The following is a 17,238-nucleotide window of genomic DNA, read 5'->3' as shown; positions in this document are numbered from 1 at the left end:
AGCTAATTACAGTAGTCTCTGTTATCCAGTGGAGTCTCTTAAGACATATTTATACTTAAATTCTAAGTCAAAAGTAAGTCCCCTATTTAAGTGTGTCTGCGTCTTTTTCTATAGCCATACAAAGGAGTGAGGACTTTTTGTAAAATACATAAACTACACTGTTTCTTAGTTTTACTAATTTATGCATGGTATCTTCATTGAAATCATTTACTAATATTTTGCTTTGTTCTTATCAAAAGATTTTAAATGATTCCGTATTTTGCCATGTATAATGCGAAATCACATTTTGTGCTCATTATACATGGAATTATTGTACCCAGTATTACACCCATGGTATGTAGTCATTATACCCACATATAATGCACATCCTTTTTTCCCCCTCAAAAATTTGGGCAAAAAAGTGTGCATTACACGTCACAAAATACAGTTATTCTGAAGTTAATGTAAAAAACTCATTGTATATCTAGTAAACAAGTCTGAACTTACATATTATCTTGATGCTAAATTCTGGCTTCTGGTTGAAAGAGGCTAATAATTATTTTTATTTCCCATTTTTTCCTTCATGCTATCTATCCAATTTGTCTAACTTTCTACGTCAATCTTTTAAAATGGCTTCAATCTTTCAAAAATCTAATCCAAAACTTTTATTTTACTCCACACTCTTCCTCGTATAAACTGAATTACCACAGTGTGAAAAATATCAGATGAGCCCTGGCTGGTAGAGCGCTGGCCTGTGAACCAATGGGTTGCTGGTTTGATTCCCAGTCGGGGCACATGCCTGGGTTATGGGCCAGGTCCCCAGTAAGGTTTGTGTCAGAGGCAACCACACACTGATGTTTCTCTCCCTTCCCTCCTGTCTGAAAATAAATAAGTAAAATCCTAAAAAAAAAAATACCAGATGAGTGTTCTAATACCTATGATATTCCTGTATTAATACACTAAAAAAAAAAAACTACCGCTCTCTCATATGTCTATGACTCTGTATCTATTTTGCTTGTTAGTTCAGTTTGTTCATTAGATTCCACATTTGAGTGAAATCACATGGTATTTGTCTTTCTCTGATTGGCTTATTTCCCTTAGCATAATGGTCTCCAGGTCCACCCATGCTGTCACAAAGGATAAAATTTTCTTCTTTTTCACAACCGGGTAGTACTTCACTGAGTAAATGTACAATAGCTATTTTATCCACTCATCTACTGATAGGCTCTTGGACTGCTTCCAAATCTTGGTTACTATAAATAATGCCGCAATGAACATAGGGGTGCGTGTATTCTTTCGAATTAGTGTTTCAGGTTTCTTCAGATAAATTCCCAGAAGTGAAATTACTGGGTAAAGGAAACCATCAACAAAATGAAAAGACAACCCAATGAATGGGAGAACATATTCACTGATACTTCTGATAAAGGGTTAATACCCAAAACTTATAGAGAACTTACAAAACTCAACACCAAAAAAACAAACAATCCAATTTAAAAAAAGCACAAAGGACCTGAATAGACACTTTTCCAAAGAAGACATACTGATGGCCAATAGACAAATGAAAAGATGCTCAACATAACTAACCATGAGAGAAATGCAAATTAAAACCACAATGAGATATCACCTCATACTGTCAGAATGGCCATCATTAATAAATCAACAAAAAACATGTGCTGGTGAGGATATGGAGAAAGTGGAACCCTTATGCACTGTTGGCGGGAATGCAGATTGGAAAGCAGTATGGAGTTGCCTTTGCTGATTTTTAAATTGGATTGTTTATCTTTTTTTTTTTTTCTTCAGTTGTAAGAGTTTTTTTTAACATATTCTGGGTACCAGATCCTAATCAGACATAAGATTTGCAAATATCTTCTCCTATTATGTAGGTTGTCTTTTCACTTTCTTGTTAATGTCCTTGGATGCATAGAAGTTTTTAATATTTATCTACTTTTGTTGCTTGTACATTTGATGTCATATCTAAGAATCCATTGCCAAATCCAAGGTAATTTGAAAATTTACTCTCATGTCCTTTTTAAGGAGCTTTAAGGTTTTAGCTCTTATATTTACGTGACTGACCCATTTTGAATTAAGTTTTGTTTATGGTGTAAAACTATGGGTACAACTTCATTCTTTTACATGTGGAAACCCAGTTGTCCTAGCACCAATTGTTCAAGACTATTCTTTCACTGTTCAATGGTCTTGGCACCCTTGTCAAAATCAACTGGCCAAAATGTATGAATTTATTTTTGGATTCTTAATTCTATTTTATGAAATATCACAGTTCTTTTTTTTCTTCTCATGCCCTCCTACCAGTCTTGAGGTGGCTTCTTTTTAAAAAAAAATATATTTTATTGATTATGCTATTACAGTTTTCCCATTTTTTTCTCCCTTTTATCCTCCCTTTGCCCTGTATCCTCTTAGTTCATGTCCATGAGTCATACATGTAAGTTCTTTGGCTTCTCCATTTCCTATACTATTCTTAACCTCCCCCTGTCTATTTTGTACCTACCAATTATGCTTCTTGTTCCCTGAACCTTTACCCCCATTCTCCCTCTCCCCACCCCTGCTGATAACCACCCACATGATCTGCATCTCTGTGATTATGTTCCTGTTCCAGTTATTTGCTTTTGTTTTTGTTTTTTTCAGGTTCAGTTGTTGATAGTTGTGAGTTTGTTATCATTTTACTGTTCACAGTTTTGAGCTTCTTCAATTTCTTAGGTAAGTCCCTTAAACATTTCATATAATAAGGGCTTGGTGATGACGAACTCCTTTAACTTAATGACCTTATCTGGGAAACATTTTATCTGCCCTTCCATACTAAATGATAGCTTTGCTGGATATAGTAATCTTGGATGTAGGTCCTTGCCTTTCATGACTTGGAATACTTCTTTCCAGCCCCTTCTTGCCTGCAAGTTTCTTTTGAGAAATCAGCTGCTAGTCTTATAGAAACTCCTTTGTAGGTAATTGTTGTCTTTTCTCTTGCTGCTTTAAGATTCTCTCCTTATCTTTAATCTTGGATAATTACGATGTGCCTTGGTGTGTGCTTCCTTGAATCCAACTTCTCTGGGACTCTCTGGGCTTCCTGGAAGTCTATTTCCTTTGCCAGATTGGGTAAATTCTCCTTCATTATTTTCTCAAATAAGTTTTCAATTACTTGTCCTTCCTCTTCTCCTTTTGGCACCCCTATGATTCGGATGTTGGGACGTTTAAAGCTGTCCCGCATGTTCCTAAGCCTCTCCTCATTGTTTTGAATTCTTCTTTTTTCATTTTGTTCTGGTTGAATGTTTATTTCTTCCTTCTGCTTCAAATTGTTGATTTGAGTCCCGATTTCCTTCCCTTCACTATTGGTTCCCTGTACGTTTTCCTTTATTTCACTTTGCCTAGACTTCACTTTTTCCTCTATTTTTTGACCATACTCAACCATTTCTGTGAGCATCCTGATTATCAGTGTTTTGAACTCTGCATCTAATAGGTTGGCTATCTCTTCATCCCTTATTTCTATTTTTGGATCTTTTATCTGTTCTTTTATTTGGACCATAGTTCTTTGTCTCAGGGTGCCTGTTATGTTGTAAAGGGCGGAGCATTAGGTATTCGCCAGGGTGGGGCAACTCACCTGGCTGGGTTGTGGCACTATATGTGGGGGAGGGGTCAGAAAGGGTACAATGCCTCTTGCTTGGCTCTTGCTGGCTTTCAGTCACTTCCTCCTCAACCCACAAGGAAACCAGGCCCAAGGAAACTGGGCCCTTCTGATGCTGATTCCCAGGTGGGTGAGTTTGTGTACATTCTAGGACCTCCTGGGTCTCTCCAGAGAACTCTCCTATGAGACTGGGAGTTTCTCCTACTGCCACAACACCCACAAGTTTTTACAGCAAGAGTTTTTGAGGCTTTATTTCCCTGTGCTGGAACCCTGGGTTGCATGGGCTATCTCACTCCCCAGTTGTTCCTCCCGGTTTATCCACTCGCAAATGTGGGACCACCTGGTCCATCAGCTACCACCTTGCCTGCCTGGTCCTCCAGCCACTGCCTTTCAAGTGGTCTCTCCACCCTGGCTGCCCATGTCTGTCCCTCCTACCAGTCTGAATGAAAGTTTCTTCTTTAACTCCTTGGTTATCTGACTTCCATACAGTTCAATTTTCTGGCAGTTATGGTTATTTTTTGTTTTTAAATTTGTTTTGTCCTTCTTTTGGTTGTGCGAGGAGACAAACTGTATTGACCTATGCTTCCATCTTGGCCAAGTATCACACTGTTTTGGTTACTGTGGGCTTGCAGTAAGTTTAGGCATTGGGAGTATGAATCCTCCGATTTTGTTCTTTTACAAGATTATTTTGGCCCCAGGACCCCTTGCAATTCCAAGTGAATCTATTGGCTTTTCCTTTTCTGAAACAAACAAAAAAAGCCACTGGAATTTTGGTAAGGCTTGCATTTAATCTGCAGATCACTTTAAGTAGTACTGACATCTTAATATTAAAGTTTTCCAATATAAGAATATGAGATGTCTTCCCATTATTTATTTAGGTCTCTTCTTCAAGTTCTTTCAGCAATGTTTTGTAGTTTGCAGGGTAGAAGTCCCTTGTTTCCTTAATTAAATTTATTCCTACGGATAGTATCAATACAATTATCAGACACTATGATCTCCTGGCTTTGCTTCATAACTCTTGCAAAGTTAATATTTTAATATAGTACTGAATCTATAGTATAGTTTGGATCACCAGAGGCATCCAAACAATAATATTCCTCTCACACTGACATTTATTAACCACACTAGTTCAAACCATTTTTTTCACAGATAACTTTTAAGTAACTCTTTTGTAAACAAATAAATTCAGCTATAAGATTCCTACATATAGAATTCAACATATAGACTAATTTACATTCTCATTTGCAATTTACATTTGTATCATATGAAAGAAACTGATGGAATCACATATAGCAATTTAAAAGAATGCTGTATGTATCATTTCTTCTAAATTATTAGGCTAAAGTGGTTTCTAATTTTGTCTACAGTAAGTGAATTAAGAAATATTTTCAATTCAGACTCTAAAAAAAAAAAAACTCCAACATTTCTCACCCTGGCTGGTGTGGCTCAGTGGATTGAGAGCTGGCCAGCAAACTAAAGGGAAGTCAGTTTGATTCCCAGTCAGGGCACATGCCTGGTTGCAGGCCAGGTCCCCAGTAGGGGGTGTGGGAGAGGCAACCACACACTGATGTTTTTCTCCCTTCCCTCTTTCTTCCTCCTTTTCCCTCTGTCTGAAAATAAATAAATAAATCTTAAAAATAAATTATTAAAAATAATTTTTCTGAATTCTTGTCAACTTCAAGTCCAATGAGATGAAAAGCTTCACATTTCTTCAGAAATGAACAGATTTTTTTCCTCTTAAAATCACGCTCGTTTACATCAAGAAGAGAGTTTCATTAAGGTTCAAACAACCTTAATGACCATAAAATAAACTTACACCTGTCATATGATGATTAACATAAATACATGACTTTCCATTTTAGTTTTGCTATTTCTCTGCTCTATCGATTCAAATTCTGTAAGTATCTCTTATATCTATCACTATCTGCACCATAGTTCAAGACCTAATTACCTCTTTTCTGGACATAATGATCTTATAACTGATTTTTCTATACTCTGTCTCTATCAACTCTGATTCACCCTGAACACTGTTTCCATATTTACCACAGCACAGCTCCGATCGAGTCACATCTTCTCCACCTTGTCTTCTACTCACAATCACAAGCTTCCTATGCTCTGTTCTGGCCACAGACCAGCTTTTTGTCTTGCTTCCCTTCTGACTATATATCCTTATATGCAGGAAAGCGTCCTGATGCAGTGCTATTTTCCATCTGTGAGCTTTGGCATATGCTATTACTTAGCCTACCTTGCTTTTCTTCTCCCATATCCAAGTACCTGAAAAAGCTGCCCCCCACATCAAAGCTTACTAAAATACCAGTTCCTGCATGTAGCCTTCTTTAACTCCCACTCAGACACCAATGTGACCACTCCTTTCTTTGAAATGCCACAGCACACTCTTTGTATTCCTTACATAACATTATCCATGTCCAGACTTGGATTAAGAGCAGGACTCAAGCAAGACTGCTTATACTTCGGTCCTGGTTTTGCACCTAATTAGCCTGTGCCCTTCGGTAAGTTATTTGATTTCTCTGTGTCCCAGTTTCCTCCTATATAAAATGAAATAATAAAAGTAATTATTTCATATAATTATGAGTATTAAATATTTGTAAAGTGCTTAGAACAGCACCAAGAACATAATAAGTTCTGTTTGTTAAATAAAATTTGTATGCTTGCTTCCTCCACCCTGTTTATGAAATCATACGTCAACCTTAAAATCTGCAGCAAATAGTTCAATCCAGTACCTCTATTAGATAATGGCATTCAGGGTCTTCCTAAGAAATCAAAAATCAGTGACAATGACATACTGATAAAAGGCAGGAAAACAAATGCTGTAATAACAGTCTGTGCAAAATAGCTAACATATATGGAGCACCAACTGTGAGCCAGGCACTGCGCTAATGCTGTATGGGTCTTATCTTGAAAGAGCAATTTTAAGATATCAAGTGAAGTAGTACATAAGCCTTATCTTTTGTATTTCCCACTGATGGAGTCTAACCATCTATGAAGATCACAAGAGCCAATGACAGAATATAGTTTTAGGAATGACTGTGCTGAAGGAATGTGTGAGGGGTTATTACACCTAATTCATATCTGAACATGCCATGTCTTTCAATTTCCTCTCTGAGATCTCATGTTAAAAATGACAGTTTAGCCCTGGCTGGTGTGGCTCAGTGGACTGAGTGCCAGCCTGAGAACCAAGGGGTTGCCAGTTCGATTCCCAGTTAGGGCACATGTCTGGGTTACGGGCCAGGTCCCCAGTGGAGGGTGCGTGAGAGCTAACCACACATTGATGTTTCTCTTCCTCTCTTTTTCTCTTCTTTCCCCTCTGCCTAAAAATAAACAAACAAAATCTTTACAAAAATAGCAGCTGATTCAGCTTTTTGGTTTGAAGTAGAAAGGGCTTATAATAGATAAATTTAAGCAGGGCCTTGAGGAACAGTTATAAAACTTGCATATGATGTGTAAGGTTTATTAGCACAGGGCCTTGCTCAGGGAAGGTACTCAATAAATATTTGCTGAATATATGAATTAGTAAGCCATATAAGTAGGGATGATTTGGAGGGTTTGCCTTATACATGGAATTATACTGATAGTAAATGCTGTTAGCATTAATTAAAAAAAAAACTTGGCTCACTTAAAATTGCAGTGTCATGTAGATTAAGTATCTAGTAAAATAGGTTTTAATGGTTCAGTTCTGTAAACATTTATCAAGTGACAAGATCTTTAGGTAGGAAGATCCACTACAGAGGCATGGAAAATCTAAGAAAGCAAACCACTGCACCATGGATACAATGAAGAATGAAAGATAGACTCTCTGTCCCCAAGATGCTTAAAATTCAGAGCAGAGGGAATTCATACTGATCAGCTATACATGTTACATGAATAAAGAAAGATGGGCCCTGGCTGGTGTACCTCAGTGGACTGAGTGCTGGCCTGAGAACCAAGGGGTTGCCAGTTTGATTCCCAGTCAGGGCACATGCCTGGGATGTGGACCAGGCCCCCCACTGGGGGTGCGCAAGAGGCGGCCACACACTGAGGTTTCTCTCCCTCTCTTTCTCCCTCCCTTTCTCTCTCTCTAAAAATAAATAAATTAAATTAAATAAATAATAAAATAAATGAGACCATTAAAAAAAAGAAGAAAGATGGGAAAACATAGGAAAGAAAGGATGACATTTTCTGAGGGATGGAGAATTCTGGGGAAGTATCCTAAAGGGTATCATTTGGATTTACTCTGAAATCAGGTACAGAGGAAGAACACTGGCGAAAGAGAAAAGCATGACTGAAGAAACAAACAGAACTGAGAAAGGAATACTGAGCTGAATAATGAAGGAACAGGGGGGCAGAATATCCTTTTCCAGGAGATATTTAGAAAAAATATAAAAATTTATCTTTCAAGTTAGCTAGAGTAGACTTGTGTCCAGAAGCTAGCACCTACTTTCCAGTCCTATGTGTCTACATATTAACTACGAAACTTTGCTCATTCACTTAGCAAATACCTATTGAGAATGTCATGTGTACCAGGCATTTTAGTACTTCATTTATTTAGTAAATCCCTCCCTTCGTGAAACTTAGATTCTTGTGTGTGTAAGGAGAGGAAATGAAAACAATAAACAATACATGAAATGTTAGACACTGACAAGTACTAAACAGAAAAATAAAGCATGGAAGGGGGACTGGGAGCACTGGTGCCATTTGAAATAGGACAGTCAGGGGAGGACTTACTGGAAGGTGAGAGGAAAGCAATGGGATTGTCTAAGGAAAGGCCATGCAGAATTTAGAAGAGTGGGTGCAGTGGCCCTTGGGGGGTAGCATGACAGCATGCCTGGTAGTTTCAAGGAAGATTACGGACAGTGTGGAAGATTAAGGCTGGAGCTGAGTGACAGAAAAAGAAGAGGTAACACAAATTAGGTTAGAGAGGTAATGGGTTAAGGAGTACAAATGGTGTAGAGGACTTCAGCGTTTTATTCTGAGTGGGATAAAAGAACTTTGGAGGGTTTTTGAGCAGAGCAGTGATATGATTTGACTTAGTTTCAACAGGATCACTCAGGCTGCTGTGGTGAGAAGAGACTGAGGAGGGAGAGGGCACCAACAGGAAGACCATTAGAAAGCTACTGTACACATCCAAGGCAGGGATGATGTCAATTTAGACCAAGATAGGTCCAAGGACTAAGAGGTGGTTCGGTTCTAGATATATTTGGAAGGGAGAGCCAGCAGAATTTCCTGATAGATTAAACATGGGATATGAAAGAAAAGACAGATGACTCCAAAGTTTTGGGCCTGGGAACCAGAATAGCACTGCCATTAACTTAGGAAAGGTGGCAAGAAGAGCAGGCTTTGAGGGAAGATCAAGAGGTCAGAGGTGAACTTGCTAAGTTCGAGATGCCTATCAAATGGAGATGTCCAGCGGGCAGTCTGACACTCAAGTCTACAAAACAGGAGAGAGATTCAGGCTGGAGAAAGACACGTGGAAGACATCAGTAGAGAGAGAGTATTTAAGGATAATTCCAGTATTATCCAGAAAACTAGGTAGATCTTCAAGGAAATGGACAGAAACAAATAAAACTTAAAAGGACTAAGCCCTTGCAGATTCTTTGAATTTATATCTGTGGTTAAACACTGTCTTTTACATGTAAACACAAGAACGGCTATACTAACAGTCAACGGAGCGTCACCTCCCTCCTCTGCACTATTTTCCAGTGCACAGTTCACCCTCTCCTGTCATTCTTTTGAAAAGTGGGCTATCCGGTCCTCCTCCCTAAGAGAAAAGAAATGTATTCCTTGAAGGCCAGAAAATAAAGCACTACTCAGAATTTAGGGCCATCTGTTCTTGCTAGTGCTACAACGAACCTTTGAAATTATGCTTTTGTAACTTCACATTGCTCTGGAGAATATGTGTAGTTTTGAATTAAAATAAACCCAAACTCCTATTTTAGAATATTAGAGTGAAAAGAATCTTAAGAAGCCATTCAGCCTAAATTATGTAAGATGGGGAGTTATACAGATATAATCTCAGAGATTCTTACATTATATCATAGCTAACATAAACCTTTATCCCTGTCTCTCTGGTTTTGAGTAAAAGGTTATTAACAAACTTTTCTTCCTTTTTGTTAAGACTCTGACACTGGGTTAATTCTTTGGCTCTATTACCCCAGTGACCTGATAAAAGTTTGAATGTTTATTACATTATTAGAAAAAAATTGCTTTACTTTTAGTTATATTTAAAATGATTACTAAAGTGTACATATATAAATTTTGACATATGTACATACCCACAAAAACAGCTCTTGAAATCACTGTTGTATTCTATTGATCTATATGTATACACATATATTTGCACCAGAATAATACTGTCTTGATTAATCTACCCTTAAAATAAGCCTTAACATCAGGCAGTGTAAGTCCCTGAATTATGTTCTTTTTGAAAGTTGTCTTGGCCACTCTAGGTTCTTTGTATCTCTATATAAATTTTAGAATCAGTGTCTCGATTTCTTCTTTTAAAAAAAGTGTGCTGGTATTGAGATCATGTTGAAGCTATGGATCAATTTGGGAAGAATTAACATATTAACAATATTGAGTCTTTTGATCCACGAACATAATATATCTCTTCATTTATCTGGGTTCTCTTTAATTTTTCTTAGCAATGTTCTGTAGTTCTCAGTGCAAAGATATTTCAGATCCCCTGGCAAATCTATCCCTAAATATGTCATGTTTCTGATGCTACTGTTTGTTTTAAATTCCAATTTCTGATTATTTATTGTTAGTATACAGAAATATGATTGATTTTTACAATATGGCTTTGCAACTTTGCTAAATTTACTTATTAGATCTAGTAGTCATTTTGTAAATTTCTTAGGATTTCTTACATACATAATCATGTTACCTGTAAAAGATGATCTTAACTGCAGCTGGTGTAGCTCAGTGGATTGAGCGCAGGCCTGTGAACCCAAGAGTCACTGATTCGATTCCCAGTCTAGGGCACATGCCTGGGTTGTAGGCCAGTTCCCTGGTAGGGAGCGTGCAAGAGGCAACCACACATTGATGTTTCTCTTCCTCTATTTCTCCCTCCCTTCCCCTCTCTCTAAAATTAGATAAAATCTTTATTAAAAAATAAATAAAAGATGATCTTACTTCATTTTTAAAATCTGTATTCATCTTTTGTTTTCTTGCTTTATTACATTGTCTAAAAGGTCCACTGAAATGTTGAACAGAAATAAAACTAGACCTTCCTTCTTTGTTCCTAATCTAGAAGAGGAAGCAGTTAATCTGTCACCACAGAAATATTAATTGTAGGTTTTCTTGGTAGATGCTTATTAGGTTATGGAAGTTCTATTCTTAGATTGCCAAGATACACACACACCTTGAATGGAAGTAGGATTTCATCAAATGCTTTTTCTGCATCATATGGTTTTCTATCTAATCCTGCCAATGCAGAGAATTATAGATTGATTTTTTAATGTTAAAGCAACTTGGAATTATTTTTAAAATTTATTGGGGTGACATAAGTTAATAAAATTATATGGGTTTCAAGTGTAAAATTCTATACTACTTCAACTGTATACTGCATTGTGTTTACCACCCAAAGTCAAATCTCTTCTGTCACATACATTTCACCCCCATGGAATAAGCTCCACTTAGCCATGACGCACCTTACTATTTTGTGTATTGGTGAAATGAATTTACTAAACATTTGTTATGTATTTACACAACTAACTTCATGAGCAATACTGGTGTGTAGTTTTCATTTCTTGTAATTTTTTTTGTTTTTGTCACCAGAATGAGAGTCCCTCCTCAGCTATCTCCTGAGAGTGTTTCCATAGATCTGATGTTATTTCTTCCTTGATTTATTAAAGTCAACAGTGATACCATTTGAACCTGGTCTTTTCTTTGTGGGAAGGTTTCTAACAATAATAAATTCTTTCAATAAATACACGGCTATTCGTGTTATCTGCTTCTTCTTGACAGAAGTATGTAAGCTTAATGTTCAAGGAATTTGTCCATTTTGTCCAAGCTGAATATGTACTGGCATAAATGTGTCCATAATATACCATTATTGTCATTTTACTGAAGTAGGACTTGTGATGATATACCCTATCCCGCATCTTACAATGGTAATTTCTGCTTTTGCTATTTATCAAATCAGTCTGACTAGAAGTTTCTCAATTTTATTAAATTCAAAAACTAGTTTTTGGTTTCATTTTCCAAAATTTTTTTCTGTCTCCTATTTTATCAATTTCTGGTCTTATTATTTCCTTACTTCTGTTAACTTTGTTTCATTTGCTCTTAATTTTCTAATTTCCAAAGATAGAAGAGTAGGTCATTGATTTGAGATTACCTTCTTTCCCCTAATACAGAGGTTTCATGCTATCAATCTCTCTAATCACTGCCTTAGCTGTATCTCACAAGTTGTGATACTCCATGTACTTATTTTCAGTCAGCTCAAAATATTCTAATTTTCCTTCAGGTCTTTTCTTTGACCTATTGGTTATTGAGAAGTGTATTTTTTGCTTCCAAATACTGAGATTTTCTAGAGATCTTTCTGGTATTGATTTCTAATTTAAAGCTACTGTGGTCAGACTTCGGGCATAGACAGATACACTTTGCTCCCTCGCACAACCAAAAGAAGGACAACAACAAATTTAAAAACAAAGACAATCAGAACTGCCAGAAAACTGAACTGTATGAAAGTCTGACAACCAAGGAGTTGAAGAAGAAACATTCATCCAGATAGGTAGGAGGGATGGAGATGGGCAGACAGGGTGGAGAGGACATGTGGCAAGGTGGTGGACCGGGCAGGTGAGGTGGCAGCTGGTGGATCAGTCAAGTCCCATATTCGCATGCGGATAAGCAGACAGGAACAACTGGGGAGCAAGACAGACCATGCAACCCAGGGTTCCAGTGTAGGCAAGTAAAGCCTTAAAATCTCTCGCTGCAAAAACCTGTGGGGGTTTGGTGGTGGGAGAAACTCCCAACCTCACAGGAAAGACCCACAGGGTCCTAGAATGGATACAAGCCCACCCACCTGGGAATCAGCACCAGAAGGGCCCAATTTGCTTGTGGATGGGGGGGAAGTACCTGAAAGCAGGCGGAGAGTCAAGCAAGAGGCATTGTTCCCTCTCTGACACACAGTGCTACAATGCAGCAATGTGGGTTGCCTCATCCTGGAGAATACCTAAGGATCTGACCCTTACAATGTATAGGTGCTCCAAGACAAAGAACTATGGTCCAAATAAAAGAACAGATCAAAACTCCAGGAAAAGAACTAAGCAACAAGGAGATAGCCAACCTATCAGATGCAGAGTTCAAAACACTGGTAATCAGGATGCTCACAGAAATGATTGAGTACAAACACAAAATAGAGGAAGAAGGGAAAGTTATGCAAAGTGACATAAAGGAAACTATACAGGGAACCAACAAGGATGGAAGGAAACCGGAACTCAAATCAACAATTTGGAACAGAAGGAAGAAATAATCATTCAAGCAGAACAGAATGAAAAAACAAGAATTCAAAAAATGAGGAGAGGTTTAGGAACCTCTGGGACAGCTTTAAATATTCCAACATCTGAATCATAGGGGTGCCAGAAGGAGAAGAGGAAGAGCAAGAAATTGAAAACTTATTTGAGAAAATAATGAAGGAGAACTTACCCAATCTGGCAAAGGAAATAGACTTCCAAGAAGTCCAGGAAGCTCAGAGAGTTCCAAAGAAGTCCCAAGGAAGCACACACCAAGGCACATCATAATTACAAGAATAAAGTTAAGGAGAGAAACTTAAAAGCAGCAAGAGAAAAGGAGACAGTTACCTACAAAGGAGTTCCTATAAGACTAGCAGCTGATTTCTCAAAAGAAACTTGCAGGCAAGAAGGGGCTGGAAAGAAGTATTCCAAGTCATGAAAGGCAAGGACCTCCATCCAAGAATACTCTATCTGGCAAAGTTATCATTTAGAATGGAAGGGCAGATAAAGTGCTTCCCAGATAAGGTCAAGTTAAAGGAGTTCATCATCACCAAGCCCTTATTATATGAAATGTTAAAGGGACTGATGTAAGAAAAAGAAGCTCAAAACTATGAACAGTAAAATGATAACAAACTCACAACTATCAACAACGGAACCTAAAAATAACAACAACAAACTAAGCAAATAACTAGAACAGGAACAGCATCACAGAAATGGAGATCATATGGAGGGTTATCGTCAGGGAGGTGAAAAGGGGAGAATGGGGGCATAGGTACAGGATATAAGAAGCATAATTGGTAGGCACAAAATAGACAGGGGGAGGTTAAGAATACTGTAAGAAATGGATAAACCAAAGAACTTACATGTATGACCCAGGGACATGAATGAGCTAAGGGGGGGTGCAGTATTAAAGGGAGATAACGGGGAGAAAAAATGGGACAACTGTAATAGTATAATCAATAAAGTATATTAAAAAAATAAAGCTATTGTGGTCAGAGGCCATAGTTTGTATGATTTGAATTATTTAAAATTTATTGATATTCCTTTTACAACACAGTATATGGTCTATCTGGTAAATGTTCTCTGTGCACTGGAAAAAAATGTGCATTCTGCTGCTTTTGGGTGGTATGTTCTATAAAAATCAATCAAGTCCAATTTGTTGACAATGTTTTTCAAGTTTTCTATGTCCTTGATGATTTTCTATCTACTTCTACCAATTACTATAACAGGGTTACTGAAATCTCCAAATATACTTAAGGATTTGTCTATTTATCCTTGTATTCTATCAGTTCTTGCTTATGCATTTTGAAACTGTGATTATATGTATAAATTTTTATAATTGTTATACCCTTCTGATAAAGTGATCTTTAGTAATTATAAAATATTCTTTTTATCCCTGGTAATATTCTTTATTCTGAAATATACTTTGATATTACTCTATTCCACTCAAGTTTTCTTTTGATTAGTATTACTATGGTATATCTTTTTCCATACTTTTACATTTAAACTACTTACGTCCTCAGATTTCAAGTGGTTTTCTTATTCACATCATATAGTTGAAAATTGTTTGTTTATCCAATCTGATTTTCTCTGCCCTTTAATCAAAGATGTTTAAGTTATTTATACTTAATGTGATAATTATTAATATGTTGGATTTAAATCTAGCATACTGCTATTTATTTTTTTGGTTCCATCTCCTCTTTTTCTTTTTTAGTCTTTTTTATATTATTCCAGTTTATCTTCTTTATTGGCTTATCAGCCATACCTCTAATTGTTCTAATGGTTGCATTTGGACTTATGTTATATATCTTTATCATTCTACCTCTAAGAAATATTACAGCACCTTCCATGTCCTATAAGAACCCTACATCTGTATACTTCTGTTTCCCTTTACCTGGCCTTTGTGATATTGTGGCCATTTATTTGGTTTCTACATAAGTTACAAACTCCACAATACACTGTTATTCTTTTTTGTTTTAAAGAGATTTTATATTTACTACTTTTGTTGTGCTTCATTCCTTTGTGAAGATTCATATTTCCACTATTTGGGATTCTCCATGAAGGGCTTCCTTTAACATTTCTCATGGAATAGGTCTGCTAATAATACACTTTTTTAGCTATTATATTTCCGAAAAAGCATTTTGCCTTGATTTTTGAAAAATATTTTTACTCAGTATAAGATATAGATTGATAGTTTATATATTTTTTAATCCTCATCTGAGGACATGTCCACTGATCCTAGAGAGAGGGGAAGGGAAGGAGAAAGAAAGGGGAGAAACATCATGTGAGAGAGAAATACTGATCTGTTGCCTTAGTATGCACCCCAACTGGGGATCATATCTGCAACCTGAGTATGTGCACCAAATGGGAACTGAACCTGCAATCTTTTGGTTTGCAGGATGATGTCCAACCAACTAGCCACACCGGCCAGGGCTTTTGGCACTTTAAATATTCTACTGCACTGTCCTGCATCTTGAATTGTTTTGATGAGAAATTTGTTGTCATTCTTCTATCTGTTCCTCAGTATTTAATGTGGACTTTTTTTCTCTAGGTGTTTTTAGGTTTCTTCTTTTTAGCATTGGTGTTACACCATTTTATGATGATGATTATAATGTTCCTTGATGTAGTTTTCATCCTATTTCCTTCTATTGGAATTCACTGAGCTTCCTGAATCTATGGGTTTATATTTCCCATTCAATTTATAAAATTTTTCATAATTTATTCTTCAAATATTTTTCTGTCTGCTCACTTCTCTCCTCTCCTTTGGGGACCTCAGTTACAGAGTTAGGCCGTCTAACACTTTCCACAACTCAATTATAAGCTGTTCATTTCATTTTTTAGTTGTTTCTCTTTGTGTTTCATTTTGATACTTTCTATTACTGTTTTTAAGCTTACTAACTTTTTTCAGCAATGTCTAATTCAGTGTGTATTTCATCTCATTGTTACTACTTTGTTTGACTTGGGTCTTTTTTCCACGCTATGTTTCTTAAATATACATATATGCCTAGATCAGTGTCTGGTACATAATATACCATCAATAAATGTTAGTTAACACAATGATAAAAATCATCTCATTATAAGATGTGAATAGGGTTACCTAAACCAACAGAGACCTTCAATGGCCTTGAAGAATAAGATTAGATCATTTATTTACAATGACTCCATTTTTTTCATTTTCCATGCTGTCAGAAGTACTGTTTTTTTCTAGGTTTCTGAGCTTAAAGTCTTTCCTAGTGAGCCCCTCTTTCCACATTTTACATATAGCTGCCAAAACTCAGTTTTCTAAAATTATTTTCATTGTCACTTTTCTAATATAGAATCTGTGAAACCTCTTTACAAATTATCATATTAAAGTCTACATTCCTTGCCTGTTTTTGAAGGCCTTTGAAAACCCAGCAATCTCTCTGCACAGCTTCATTCCCAGTCTGCTTAGCCTCTTCTTCACTAGCCGGGTTATCTCCCACCATCCCAAGACACAATCATTCCTGCTGCTTTCCTGCCTTGGTTTAAGCTGGCATGCATTCTCCTTTTCACTTGTCGTTTTCCACCCTTCTCTTTCTAGTGCCTAAACATCATTCACTGTCCATTTCAAATCTTTCATGCATTTATGTTTAGATAGCATTTACATTTACAGGTACATTTACAAACATCTTCTACACGGAACATGGTGCTCTGGCTATTAGGGATTCATGACCAATTAGAAATGAAGAAACATTCTTAATAGCTCCATTAATCAGGGTTCTCCCCTCTCTGAACCTTTAGTAAACTTACAATAAGTCTCAGAACTTGTTTTTATACTGTTTTGTCTATGTTAGTTCTGTTTCATGTCTTCATTGAATATCTATTTCTTGTGCAACTACTCTGTATCAGGTAGTCTGCTAATGGTACAATGGTAAATGAGACAGGCACAGTCCCTCATGGAACTAAAAGTCTAGCAGAGGAAATAGACACTGAACGAGATCCTTACAAATGTAGTGAGTATGCACACAGGATGTGTGGAATTCTGGGGATGCTTATAACAGGGAGAGTTACCCTAGTAGGGACTTAAACAAAACCCTAGCTGAGAAAATGCCATTTAAGCTGACACCAGAAAAATGAGTGAGCACGAGGCAGATGAAGAGTAGGGCAAGTGTGCACTGATAAGGAAATAGCTTGCGCAAAGGCTATAAAGCAAAA

At 36.9% G+C, this 17,238-nt stretch overlaps 1 protein-coding gene across 1 annotated transcript in view; it reads right to left on the bottom strand.

The window, feature by feature from the left end:
* Window positions 1-17,238, bottom strand: part of ZFYVE9 (zinc finger FYVE-type containing 9) — a 127,000-nt gene that overhangs the window by 14,725 nt on the left and 95,037 nt on the right. The gene's annotated exons all lie outside the window — the stretch shown is intronic.

Source organism: Desmodus rotundus, chromosome 3, assembly GCF_022682495.2.
Source record: "Desmodus rotundus isolate HL8 chromosome 3, HLdesRot8A.1, whole genome shotgun sequence".
NCBI classification, from domain to species: domain Eukaryota; kingdom Metazoa; phylum Chordata; class Mammalia; order Chiroptera; family Phyllostomidae; genus Desmodus; species Desmodus rotundus.
This window is presented reverse-complemented; position numbering and strand designations above follow the sequence as displayed.